We start from the raw sequence: 12,624 nt of genomic DNA, 5'->3' as shown, positions 1-12,624 counted from the left end.
AATGACAGCTTTCTTTGTAGTTCATGCACCCATTCTTCTGAGCTGTTACCCACTCCAGGAACTTGATGAACACCTTGTACTCAAAATTTAAATAATAATAAGTGCACACAAAGTGTTGTCTACCACTGACCCACAGCAACCCGTAAAGCAAAAGAAAACACCTGCTCATCAACTTCTTGTTATCTTGAACACTGAGCCAATAAAATTTTTATATGGTGGTTCTAGCAGGAAAAAGTTATTACTGTCAAAGCAGAAAAACAAATACATAGACATAGCCCAATAGCAATTTCTTTGTTTAAAGCTTCAGGCTTATTGTGGTGTGTGGCCTCCTAAGGTTATGAGGATATTATCAAGCTTTTCCTGTACTGTTTTGCCCCTTTCCAGCAAAATATAATACTGCAGGGCAAAATCAGGAAAAAAATCATTTGGAAAATGGAACAAAATGGTTATTCTAAATTGCTGTTAAAAAAGAAGTCGAGAAGGAGCACTGTGTAAGGGGAAGAACAATACAGAAACAACAGCTTGATGCTGAGGATAGCCACGGTGCAGGGAGAATATTTATTCTCAGGTTGTGATGGTAATTTCTGAAATTAATCTGTCAACATATTTGATCTGCACTGTATCGTCCCCATGATCTCAAGAACCAACAGTTCTGGGATGTGTCAGGAATGTTGTGCTTTGCTGGAGCACTACACAGTAACTCTACAAGCCCTTTCTTCTTGCCCTAAGATGGCCTTTCTGGTGGCTCCCTTCCCCTGGAGAAACCAACTGTGGCAGGAAACTTTGTATTTGTGAACTTTATAAGGGAGAATATTGAATGGTGGAGAGGGTCAGATGGCTCAACTCTTCAAGCCATGAGCTGTGTCCCAGGAAAAATATTTTGATGTAGAAGCAGGAGCAATGTGTTTCCAGGAACATCCCAGTCAGCCCAGCAGCATTAACTCATCACCTGCAAGGCTTAGACACCAACTGCCTACCCTAACCCCCCTTTTCCTATTAGCCACAAAGCTAAATATTGAAATCCAGGAAGGCACTCTAAGTCACAACTAAGCTCCAGGTGAAAGAGCTGTTGCCAGCGATACTGGTTCAGTGGGGCAGGATGAAATGCAGCCAGTGCCTGGCTTCCAGGAGCTCACATAGCTGCAATGCTATTTAAGGCATAATCCCTCTGCTGTGCTGGGCCACCTAGTGCCCTTCCAGGAATAGCTGCCGAGCTTCTACATGGACCCGCTGACAGCCATGCCAGCTCCTCCACAGTTCCTCTTTCAGAAAAATAGGGCACAGAAAATCCTTGTTCAAAATCATCAAAAATTTCTTGTTCAAAATCATCACGCAGGCATCATGTGGGTCAAAGTGGAGGTTGGTAATAACAAGCTGAAGTTAATTTGAAAGACTGAGTGTATGTATTTGAGTGCAATCTAAGTATGAAAGTGATCATTCCTCTGTACTCTGCGCTGTGATACCCCATCTGGAGAGTTTTGACATACAGGAATCAGGTCCAGAGGGCTTCCAAGATGGTTGGGAGCTGGAGCACCTAACATATGAGGAACATCTGAGAAGACTGGGTTTGCTCCACATAGGGAGAGAAGGCTAAGGAAGGATCTGATTGCTGAGCAGAACCAGGCTCTTCTTGGAGGTCCACCATGAAAGGAGGAGGAAAGAGTTACAAGTGGCAACAAGGGAAAGTGATTAAGCATAAGGACAAAAATTCACAGTGAGTTTGGTTAAACCCTGATGTAGCGTCCCAGAGAAGCTGGGGAATCTTTTCCACTGTAGATACTTAAAACCCCACCGAACAAAGCTTAGAGCAACTAAACCTAACTTCAAACATGGCCCTGCGTTGAGTAGGGGTCAGGGGCGATGAGCTCCAGAAGTCGCTTCCAGTCTCAGTTAGTCTGGGATCCTAAAATGTGTTGCAACGCAAAAGGAAAATTAGCAGCTCAGGCTCTCAGAGATTACCTGTATTTTATGCTGACAAATGGGAATAGAAGGAATATTTCTATCAAAAAATCCTAATCATGAAACTTGACAAAATGGGGGTACATGTCTTGTTTTAAAGACACAATACACGTTAGCTTTACATTGAAGGCTAAAGCTTCCTCTCTATTTCCAGCCCCTGAATCCCTGCAAAATCAAACCCAACCATCTCACAACCGTGATCCTCCTCTAGCAATAAATGATGTTATTTTCAGAAGTGACCAGGGTTGAATTCTCAGTCCTGCTGATCTCCAGGGACTGGGAACTGCTGTGTGATTTATCATCTGAACATCACAACCTCAGTGCTCTCTTCTAAGTATTTTTTGGAAATGGTTTTATTTATGTTACCTATTTTTCTGTTTAGTTTTTTAAATTATAATTTCAGGTAACTTTCTGAAACTCACTGCATGTTTTGCAGACAGTGTCTGCTTCTAGGACTGATAACACTCAAAGTTTGTAGTTATCACTGAGGTACCGGTAGGGATGTTATGCAGAAAGGCTCTTGCTGTATTTATTCTTAGAGAAACCAAGGTCACTGCTAAATTCCTCACTAATTACAAGTGAAGAGACATAGAAGGGTCACACCTCCAGGGAGAAGCAGACAGGGCAGGTGACCCAAAACTGACCAACGAGGTATTCCATCCCATACACATCATTCTCAGTATAAAGCTGGAGGATCATGAGGGTCTCGTTCTCTTCTTCTACAGCCAGTGTCCAGAGGACTCTGTCCATTTTTCTTGATCCCAATCTGTGTGTTCCTGAATCCAGTTCCCATCTGCTTTCATTCAGCCCACACCCAGGGCTAAACAACAGCAGTTTTTTCTCTCACCCAATGTCCCTTCCCCAAATGAGGAAGGGAATTGGGAAAAAGAGGGAGACTTGGAGGTTGAAGTTAACCAGATTTAATGAAATGAAGAAAACAATATAAACGACAACACAAAACAGACAAAAGTATACTTATCCACAGATCACTGGCAAGTTGCTCCAGGAATCACAACAATGAAGAGGAAAAAGCAGCAAGAAAGACAGGAAAAACCCTCATCTCCTTCTAGCAAACCCTCCCTTTTATAGTGAGCTTGATGTCAATGATATAGAACACACCTGTGGGCCAGCCAGGGTCAGCTGCCCTGGGTTTAACTTCTAAGGGCCTTGATCATCATGGCTGGCCACAAACTGAAACCAAATCCCAATGAAACCAGGACACCATCTGTCACTGAGTCCAGTCTGGGACCTCCCGGAGCCTGCCCTGCAGTGCTGGTGGTGACGTGATTGTCATAGGGGAAGCTCGATCTTGGTTTTGTATACATTTGTATGTATTTAATTTAAAGAGAAGGATTTGAATTTGCGTGATGCAAACAGCCTGGAATAGGTCATCTTACTCACAACTCGTGTTTTTCAGCAGTTAATTGTATTCTGAAAGAATAGGTTAATATTCTCATGTTTAACATTTGTAACTCATTTTGTTTCTGTGATCCAAGCTGAACTGGTGTATTTTGGGGATAAAGACTGCGCCTATATCTCGGACAGAATTTTTTGTTCTCTAGTTTTGCTTTGAGAAGTTTTCAATATAAATCTTACCTGTCTAAATCAGTATAAATCTTACACGCTAACTTTCCAGAATATATTCAAAAAGTATCTGCTTTAAGCAAGTGCTTAATTTAAGCCTGACATGTGATTTGCTAAATAAACGTATGACTAAGGCAACACACAGTTTCTTCAGTAGGACCAAAATTTGTTTCTGTGTGATTCATCAATGAGTAAGAGTGATGCTATCTGGAGTTTTAATCTAAGCGCAGATTTGAATAATGACCTGGATTTTTTGGAAGAGCGGCTAGCTAAGCAAGAAGAGGAAAAAAAAAAATCTGTAAAGAATTCTGTGGTTGATCTCACTACCTATTTTCAGCTCCATGAGTCAGTGAGCTATCACATGGATTTGCACAGAAATATCAAAGCTAATCCCACTTCAAACCCACACCACTTCCCAATATATACCCTCGCTCATCGATTCCAACAAACCAGGTGAACGTCTGTTTGTCTGAAATAAAACCAGAAAAGATCAGAGCTCCAGCAACAATTAACTTTCTTCAAACAAAGACTCTACATTTCTGTGAAACTTCTGCCTGGGCTAATTTACAGCTGAACCGAGAAGAAATATGCAGTCAACAAGTGACATTTGCTGAGCTCGATAAGTGGAGTCTTTACAATGTTTGCAGAGATCAAGGGAGGCAAATTGTTTTGTGAAATTGCAAAAAATTTTTTCTAAACTGACAGAGATGGCAACTTGTGCAAATATTCTTTAATAATAATGATTGAAAGAGCTACAGCTGTCACGCAAGGCCTGAAACCCAACATATTTCTGCAATATTACAAGCTTATTGGGATATAAATATGAGATACCTCTGGATACATGAGAGAAACATCATTTGTAGTGGTTCATATTTTGAAACATGAAGCCAATTACTGTGCTAGAAGAAAACATCACTCAATCTGTTACGAATATTTCTGCTAAATCACATCCTAGTAGAAGATGAAGGTTTGACAGACTTTCATTTTTTCCAGAATATTCTGCAACGTCTTGCAAGTTGCTGCCAGATGTAAAGTCCTTTGGAAATTATAAGAAGGATTTAGGCAATATTTTTAATGCTATATTCAGAATTGCAACATTTATAGATCAGAAGATGAAAAAACGTATTATTCTGTACTTTTATTTCTTTTATTGACCAAAAAGCCCCTAAGGATTTCTAAGTTCTACCATCTTAGGACATCCTACTTTTCTCCTATCTTTTATAAAACCCTGTAACTACAGATGATTAGAGGATTTAGCTATGAATCAGCAAGCAAACGAAGAGGACACATGGAAGAAGACCTTTGGTCGTCTCATTCTTCCTTGCAAGTGTCAGCTTCAAGAAGATGAGTTCAGCTTTGGGTTTTTGCTGGAGCCTCCTCACCAGGGAGCAAGTGTTCTTCGGTGCCAGGCTAACAAGAACAGGCGATGAGAAAAACAATCAAAAACACCAAGAAATTGCTACTTTAGAGAAAGTGATGCAGAAAAGCTCCTTCTGGTAAAGCGCTGGATGACAGAGTGAGAAGAGGCGGTGATGTGGTAAAGTCAACACCTCCAGCAACATAAGCAAGATCAAAAATCAGCTCATTGGCATCTTCTCATTTCCTGATTGTGCTTTGATTTGAACAAGATCACACAACAAAGCAAATGGCCAAGAAAATATATCAAGTCCATTTGGCTTTGGTTGAGAAATACCATTGCCAATTACTTCTGGTGTACAACAGGTGTAGTTATGGATCAGGGCTCTGTGCTGTAGAAAAGAATCAACCAGGTTGGAAGAGCCCTCTGGGATCATCGAGTCCAACCGTTGCCCTGACACCACCATGTCAGCTAGACCATGGCACTAAGTGCCATGTCCAGGCTTTTCTTAAACACCTCCAGAGATGGTGACTCCACCACCTCCCTGGGCAGCCCCTTCCAATGGCTAATGACCCTTTCTGAAAACAAATTCTTCCTGATGTCCAACCTGAACCTCCCCTGGCAAAGCTTGAGGCTGTGTCCTCTTGTCCTATCACTGGTTGCCTGGGAGAAGAGGCCGACTCCCACTCCACTACAACCTCCCTTCAGGTGGGACTGCACTAAGGTCACCTCTGAGCCTCCTCTTCTCCAGGCTAAACACCCCCAGCTCCCTCAGCCGTTCCTCGGAGGTCAGACCCTCCAGACCCTTCCCCAGCTTGGTCGCCCTCCTCTGGACTCGCTCCAATACCTCAACATCTTTCTTGAAGATTCCTAGAGCCCGCTGTTGTGGGAGCATCATTTATTATCGTCTACTCTATGCTCCCAGCTGTATAACGAGTACCCCAGAGAGCCTGACCGTGTCACGCTGTATACCCAAAGTCTGCAAGACCCAGAGGTTAAGCCCACACCACCACACACTCGTGTGCCTGCAACAGCCATCGTTATTTACACTTCTCTGTGCCTGCTCCCACCAAACGCCCCCCCGAAGTGCGAGCGCCTGAATCACGAGGCTCTGTTTACAGCTCCTTTAATTAATATTCATTGATCCTTTTCGGAAAATAAGATCTAAGCCCAGGCAGTCGCTTGGGGCAGCGGGATGGTGGGGAACAGCAGAAGAGCCGCAGGCTCTGTGCCCGCTCCTTTGCTGGGCTTGCTGCTGCCGCTGTGGGTCGATAGCTAGTTTGGGGAGAGGCAGCACTCCCCGCCATCCCCACCGCTCCCTCTTGCTTGGCCACTTGCTCTCCACCCCCTTCCCCAGGGTGGGAATGGTCCCCCCTTGGCCTGGCCCAGCTTGTACTTGCACACGCTGCTGAGAAGTCTTCTCCTGGTTCTGACGGGCTTGTGGAACGGGTACATTTGCTCTTCTAAAAATACTTGACGTCTTCAAGATGTTGATCTCCTAAAAGTTTTAAGATCAAAATCAATAAACCTATTACACTTCCCTTTTATTTGGTAAATAATTGCGTTCATTTTGCTGCAGGTTCAGCTATCCTCGTGATACACTTCATTCACTCTTGCCGTTTAATCCATTATTTTATGAGATACTTCAGTCACCCTTATCAGAGAGTTAATAAGAGGATCACTGCAGATAGTTAATGGCAACATCTTCATCTGAAAACTAATTAATAGAAACGCAGCATTCGCGTCCTTTGGAATTTAGCTCTGTTTAAATCTCTTGCTATCACAGCATGAGAACTCATTAAAAAATATGCACAGATGCTTTGAGGTTTGTTAGAAATGGACTTTGCCCATTGTACATTTAGGTATTGCTTAACATGAGATGATCTTTTCAAAAGTGAAAGCCTTTTGGCCTCAGCTTTGGAAGGCAAATGCCCATTTTTAATCACGCACACTGGTTCACAGTGCTTGACCTTAAACACACAGAGATGTTTTTACAAGGCTGAGGCCCTGGCCAGGCGATGGGAACGCTCCCACCTCCTGGTGGGATCCCATCTCCAGGGGGGATCTGCTGAACAAAGCCACCCATGCTCCCGAGCTGCTCCGCTGGGCACCTCCCATCTTCGGGTAGACTCAGACTAGATCTAAGGAAGAAATTTCTTATGATGAGGATGGTGAGACATTGGCCCAGGTTCCCCAGAGAGGTGGTAGATGCTGCATCCCTGGAAACATTCAAGGTCAGGTTGGACAGGGCTCTGAGTAACCTCATGTAGTTGAAGATGTCCCTGCCCATGGCAGGAAGGTTGGACTAGATGGCCTTTAAAAGGTCTTCCAACCCAAACCAGTCTGTGATTCTATCATTCTATGATCAGGAGGGTGAGCGTGCAGGAACAGCAGAGAGAGCTCAGTTTGGGGGACCGACACGATAACATCTTGTTGTACAGATTCCGTAATTAATTTTAATTTACTTAATTAAGTATTTAGTCTTCAGGGAAGGAAGATGAAAAAGTTGCTTCATAAACTGACAATGGGCGATTGTTCTCGGCTTCTTATCCTGGAGGCACACAGGATAATGAGAGCTATAGAAATACTTGGGCAGATTGAGTCTATCGAGTGGATAGGAGTCCCCTGGCACAGGCTCCTCATGCATTTGCAGAGCAATGGATAACTCCTCGCTCTTCTGGGGTACGTCACTGCTCTCCATTTTTGCAAGAAATTAAACTGGTTTTGTTTGGATGCAGCTACCGGGGGACAAACGTGACAATACTGAAATAAGGAAACACAGAAGAGAGCGGACACATTGGACTGAACTGCCTGTGTCTGACGTGGGCGAGAGCGATGCAAGGCAAAATCAAAACTTGGAGACATCAGTTATTTCTGGGTGGCTAATGATGTGGATGTCACCTCTGCCAGAAACATCATCCCTTCAACAAACATTAAACCAACAGGCAACAGAAGCTGGGGGAAAGGACGTTATTAGAATTCTAATGTGGAAATTCCCAATGCTTTTCCCCAGCACACATAAAAATAAAATGATATAAAAGCAAGCCAGCAGATGTAGTGTCATATGGACTTGCTTAATGGCAACACTTAGCCTTTCAAAAAAAGATTTACATCTACGCTCACTACTAAAACTTGACATTCGCATTGAATAATTCATCATTTGTGGCTTGCTGTGCTTTGCTGCCTTTCTTATATTCCTAAGTCATATTAGCCTGGCTGTTAGCGAAGTAGATCAGCTCTAACAAATGCAGAGATTGTGTTGTGACCCTCTACAATGTGAGTATGTATTTAGCTAAACCCCTGGTAAAACTTCTCCAGCAAGAACTCTTTGCCTAGAATAGAACTGCTCTGGACAGATTTAATTTGCACCATTACTGGGCTTCAGCCTAAGCATCCCACAACTACTCCAAGGATTTTAACAAGGATCACGTGGAGTTTGGAGGTGTGCTTCCATGCCTACCTGTGTCTCATTTGAAGACAAACTCATTCCACCTCACTCCTTGTCGGATGCAACTGAGGTTGCTGTCAGGGCTCTGCCACCAAGCTATGGAGACCTTCTCCCCTTCCAGCCATTCATCTCCTACCGCCCTCTGACCCAAGGACACAAGGAGGTGTTTGAAGGTACATCTGGATTCAGCATCTGTATGGAAACTTGTCAAAGCGGGTGCTAACGTGGGACCCAATATGCCTCTGGAAAAGTTACTGCCCCACTGCAGGTTTTAGGGTTGCAAATACCATGCTTGTACTTTCCTAATCTCCTAAAATTTTTAAAATCTAATTTTAATACTAACACTTTACTATCTTAATTATTCCATCATAACCAACTTATTAATTACAAAGGTTTAGGTAGTATCAGGTTTTTCCTGGCACTTACTCTGCAATTGTGAGCACCCGGAGCTGTGTGGACCTGCGGGCTCTCCTCCCATCAGTCATTGTCCTGCCTTTTTCTTAGGGAAAGGCTTCTTACTTTGTTCATTCAGACTAATGGATCAAATAGCACAACACAAATTCACTTCACTACTATAGCACATGCTGAAGGGCCTAAAAACTTTATTTTTTAATTAATTTAATCTTTTTCCTCACCACCAACCCGTTAGAGCAGAATCAGTGAGTATCTGAAAAATGAAGAGCAGGCTCGGGATGGCTGGCACACAATTAACTGGGCAACGGAGTAGGTGTGCTACTGGGCTACCTATTTCTGAATACTGTGGTGACACTTTGTGGCCAGGAAAATAATTTTGCTCTAATGGGTTGGTTGTTTGGATGTCTTGCTGTAGCGATACTGGGAGGAAGAATTACAAAGTCTGGTGTTTGTTATTTTGGTTGATGAAACTCTTAAGACATATGAGACCGAGTCGGGGAACTACAGATTCTCCTTTCGGTCACAATTAAACAAATGAAGAAGAGGATAGGATTGGATAGGATAGAATAGAATAGAGTAAGAAAATAGTTTTCCTGTATTTTTCAGGGGTAAACCTTCACTTTTTTTCCTCAGAAGCAGAGCAGCTCCCACGACTGAGAACAGATAATGGCAAATCCCAGTACTTTTTGTTATTTTAATGACTTTTTCTTCCTAGAGAAAAATCAGTGAGAGGAGCAAGAGATTATTTTCCTGGAACTGAAGATGAGCGGTATTTCTACCGGGAGTTAAGAATTGCTTCTCTTTCAAAAAGGCCTAAAATGATTGTGATTTGATGAGATGGAAACTTCTGAAGTAGGATTAAAAAGTCTATTCTATAAACCTGTTTTCAGTCTGAAAAGTTGGTGATTCCCCATAGCACAGACTCGAACATCCCCTCGCCTACGTTCACATGCTGTAGGGACATGTGAAGCAGAACGAGCTGAGCAGAAGTTACCTTTGTTTTTTGAACCAAAAGCATTTATTCTGCCATATTTTTAGGATACTGTTCTTTGGGTTTTTCCATTGCAGCCTTGAGTTTGGTGCCTTGACATCTCCTCAGGTCGAGAACGCTTATTTTCCCTTACCTGTACAGTCTCTCACGATCCCTGGTTTTAAATAACAGTGACCAGGTATTAATGTCATCAGCTAAGGGAGATCGTGAACACCCGCAGCAGGACTCACCTGCAAACGTTCTGCACCACCTGGTGCAGACGTGGATGTGGACATGGCTCTGACAGGCTTGTTCTCCCATCCCACGCTGTAACTGGTTTAGCACCGTTCAAAGCCAGACCCAAACTGTGGCTCAGACCCAGCTCGCTCACTTCACTGGTATCCGTTTCTGCCCGTAATTTTCAAGCGCTGGCTGACGCTGCATGTGCACGGTGGTTCTCTAACTTGTGGCAACCTCTGCTAATGCTTTCGTGGGGGCTGCACACAGGAGTACGTGGGGATGCTCTCACTCTGCCTTCTCCACTACGCTTCGTCCAGGTACATCAAAACCCTTCCCATTTCTCAGATCTTTTCCAAAATAGGAATTTCCAGACAGAACTATTCTATATATATTTTTTTTTCCTGTTCTAAATCCTAACCCCTTCTCTTCTGTAGGGATGGCACTCCATCGCAAACAGTTATCTCACAGCAGGTAAAAACATGGGATGAAAACTCTCCAGAACTTGCTTTTGCAGGAGATGTTTTCAAAATCAAATCTCAGATTTTTTTTTTTTACAGCAACAACAAAAATTGCTTTTAAGTGTTCACAGCCAATCCATAAATTGTAAAACCTGGCAGAGAAATGAACTATGAAGGCCTGACTTCCCACTGCTCAGCTTTCAAATGCAAAGCAAATATAAATGCATTCCCATTCCAGTTTAAATAGGGGCGCGTGAGGCTGGCGGGACTTTTTGGGGTCCAGATGCTTGGGCAGCATTTCTTAGAGCAACACAAAACCAGCCCCTGATGTAACCTCTGCGTTTGAGCAGTATTGTAGGGAACACGTGAGCGCCGGCTCGCTCTTTCGCTCTTTCTCAGTCAGCCTCTAGCCCTCCATAGCACAAGGGCACGATAAGCAGGGGCCGAGCCGCCAGCCGCGGGGCAGCAATGCTCGGCGTGGTGGGCTGTGGGCTCCCAGAGCCCGGTGGGTCCCCAGGAAGCCCCCGGGCTCCTGTCCTGGGGGTAGACAAATGCTGGTTTTGGTAGGGTTTGTTGGTTTTGGAAGTCTTTTTCCAGAGTTGATGTGACACCAGTGTGAACGGTGCTTGCAGTGAGTCTTGAACTCAACGATCTGTCGATGTGTTTGGGATTTGGAAATCAGTAATGTGCTTAAACCACTGGGTTAACGGTATTTTTTGGGGGAATCCTGGAACAGGAAGGTTGAGTTGCTCAGTTACCACTGGTAAAGACAACAGAGAGAGGGAGGGGACCGCGGGCTGTGCTAATGGAGCGGATCCGTTTGGACTTGGATGAGAAGGTCCTGGGTTGTGCGAGCAGAAGCTTCACCAGCTGCCGGCTTCCTCAACTTACCCGTGGGATGTCGCACCCGATGACACTACCTTCATGGTGGACACAGCAGGCAAACTAAGGACAGGCAGTCGGATTTGCAGTCTGAACTGTGAATTCTCTTGGCTTTTATGCATTTAAATCCACCTCAACGTTGTTGGTTGCTATTTAATTTGACAGCGGTGCCTGTGGCCCCATTTAAGACTGGGCATCCCATTGTGGCATCTCACAAATACAGAGGAAGACATAGTCCCTGCCCCGAAGAGAACATCACAGTGACTTTTTTTTCTGGTGATTTAATCATAATATTGACAACTTTATCAAAAATTACAAAACTGATATTAAAAAAATCTCTAATTCTTAGTAAGACTAGAATGGGTTTTTTCTTTTTTAAAAATAGAAAAGCACTTTTATGCTACTGCTCTTCTGGAACTCTCACATTACAACCCTACATAGCAAAATACAAACCGTAGCTAAGAAAGGTAGCAGTCCTAAGGTAATTCAGTCCACCACGAGCCCTCTAATATCTCTATACCATCAAACTCAGGGATTCCAAAAGGATATCACATTACTCATAAACCTTCTGCAAAACGGAGTTAGGAAACACCTTTAAATTTTAAGTTCTTTTTAATGCCTAAAACCTTAGACCGTGAGTATAATAAACCTGGGACATCAGAGGTGGGGGTTTTTTTTTGATTTTTTTCTTTTTTAAACTATGTGGATATTATTTTTGCAGCTGATACCAGCCAAACGTTTTCTGTCAGAAGTGAAAATAGGAAGAAAATCCATTGAAATAAATGAAAATATTATTTTTTTATGGTGTTCACAAAATGCACCATAGTAGAAAGAGGAATATTTCCTTTAATTTGAATGTCATCTGAATGACTCAACCACATTGTCACCCACTTAGCAGAAGAAAGCATAATAAATAAATAAATAAATAGACAAGAATACGTAACACTTTACATCCTCAGAGAATCACGTAGTTCCCTACTCTACCGAGATACTGATGGACGTCGTGGGCTCGCTTTACTCAGCCAGTTCAGTGTCGTGTGATTGTGCCATATTAATGACAAATAAAGTGGTGTTCCACTTTCCACAAGGGAGTATTTTTTTTTTGTCACCTTTTAAATATAGGAATTCTCTCTTAAATTAGAAAGTAGGCAAAAAGTATTTTTTTTTAAATTTTCATTTTTACGTCTTCTATTAGAAAAAATAGAGATTTATTAAACAAAAAAATAATAAGGTAGAAAGAAGGGTTGGGCCTCCATCAAAAAAGTATATTATGCTTTAATGCAAAGAGAAAGAAATGGCTCTATGGGCAAAA

This window comes from Nyctibius grandis, chromosome 9 (assembly GCF_013368605.1).
Source record: "Nyctibius grandis isolate bNycGra1 chromosome 9, bNycGra1.pri, whole genome shotgun sequence".
NCBI lineage: Eukaryota > Metazoa > Chordata > Aves > Nyctibiiformes > Nyctibiidae > Nyctibius > Nyctibius grandis.
The sequence above is the reverse complement of the archived record's forward strand: the minus strand, read 5'-3'. Positions refer to the sequence as shown.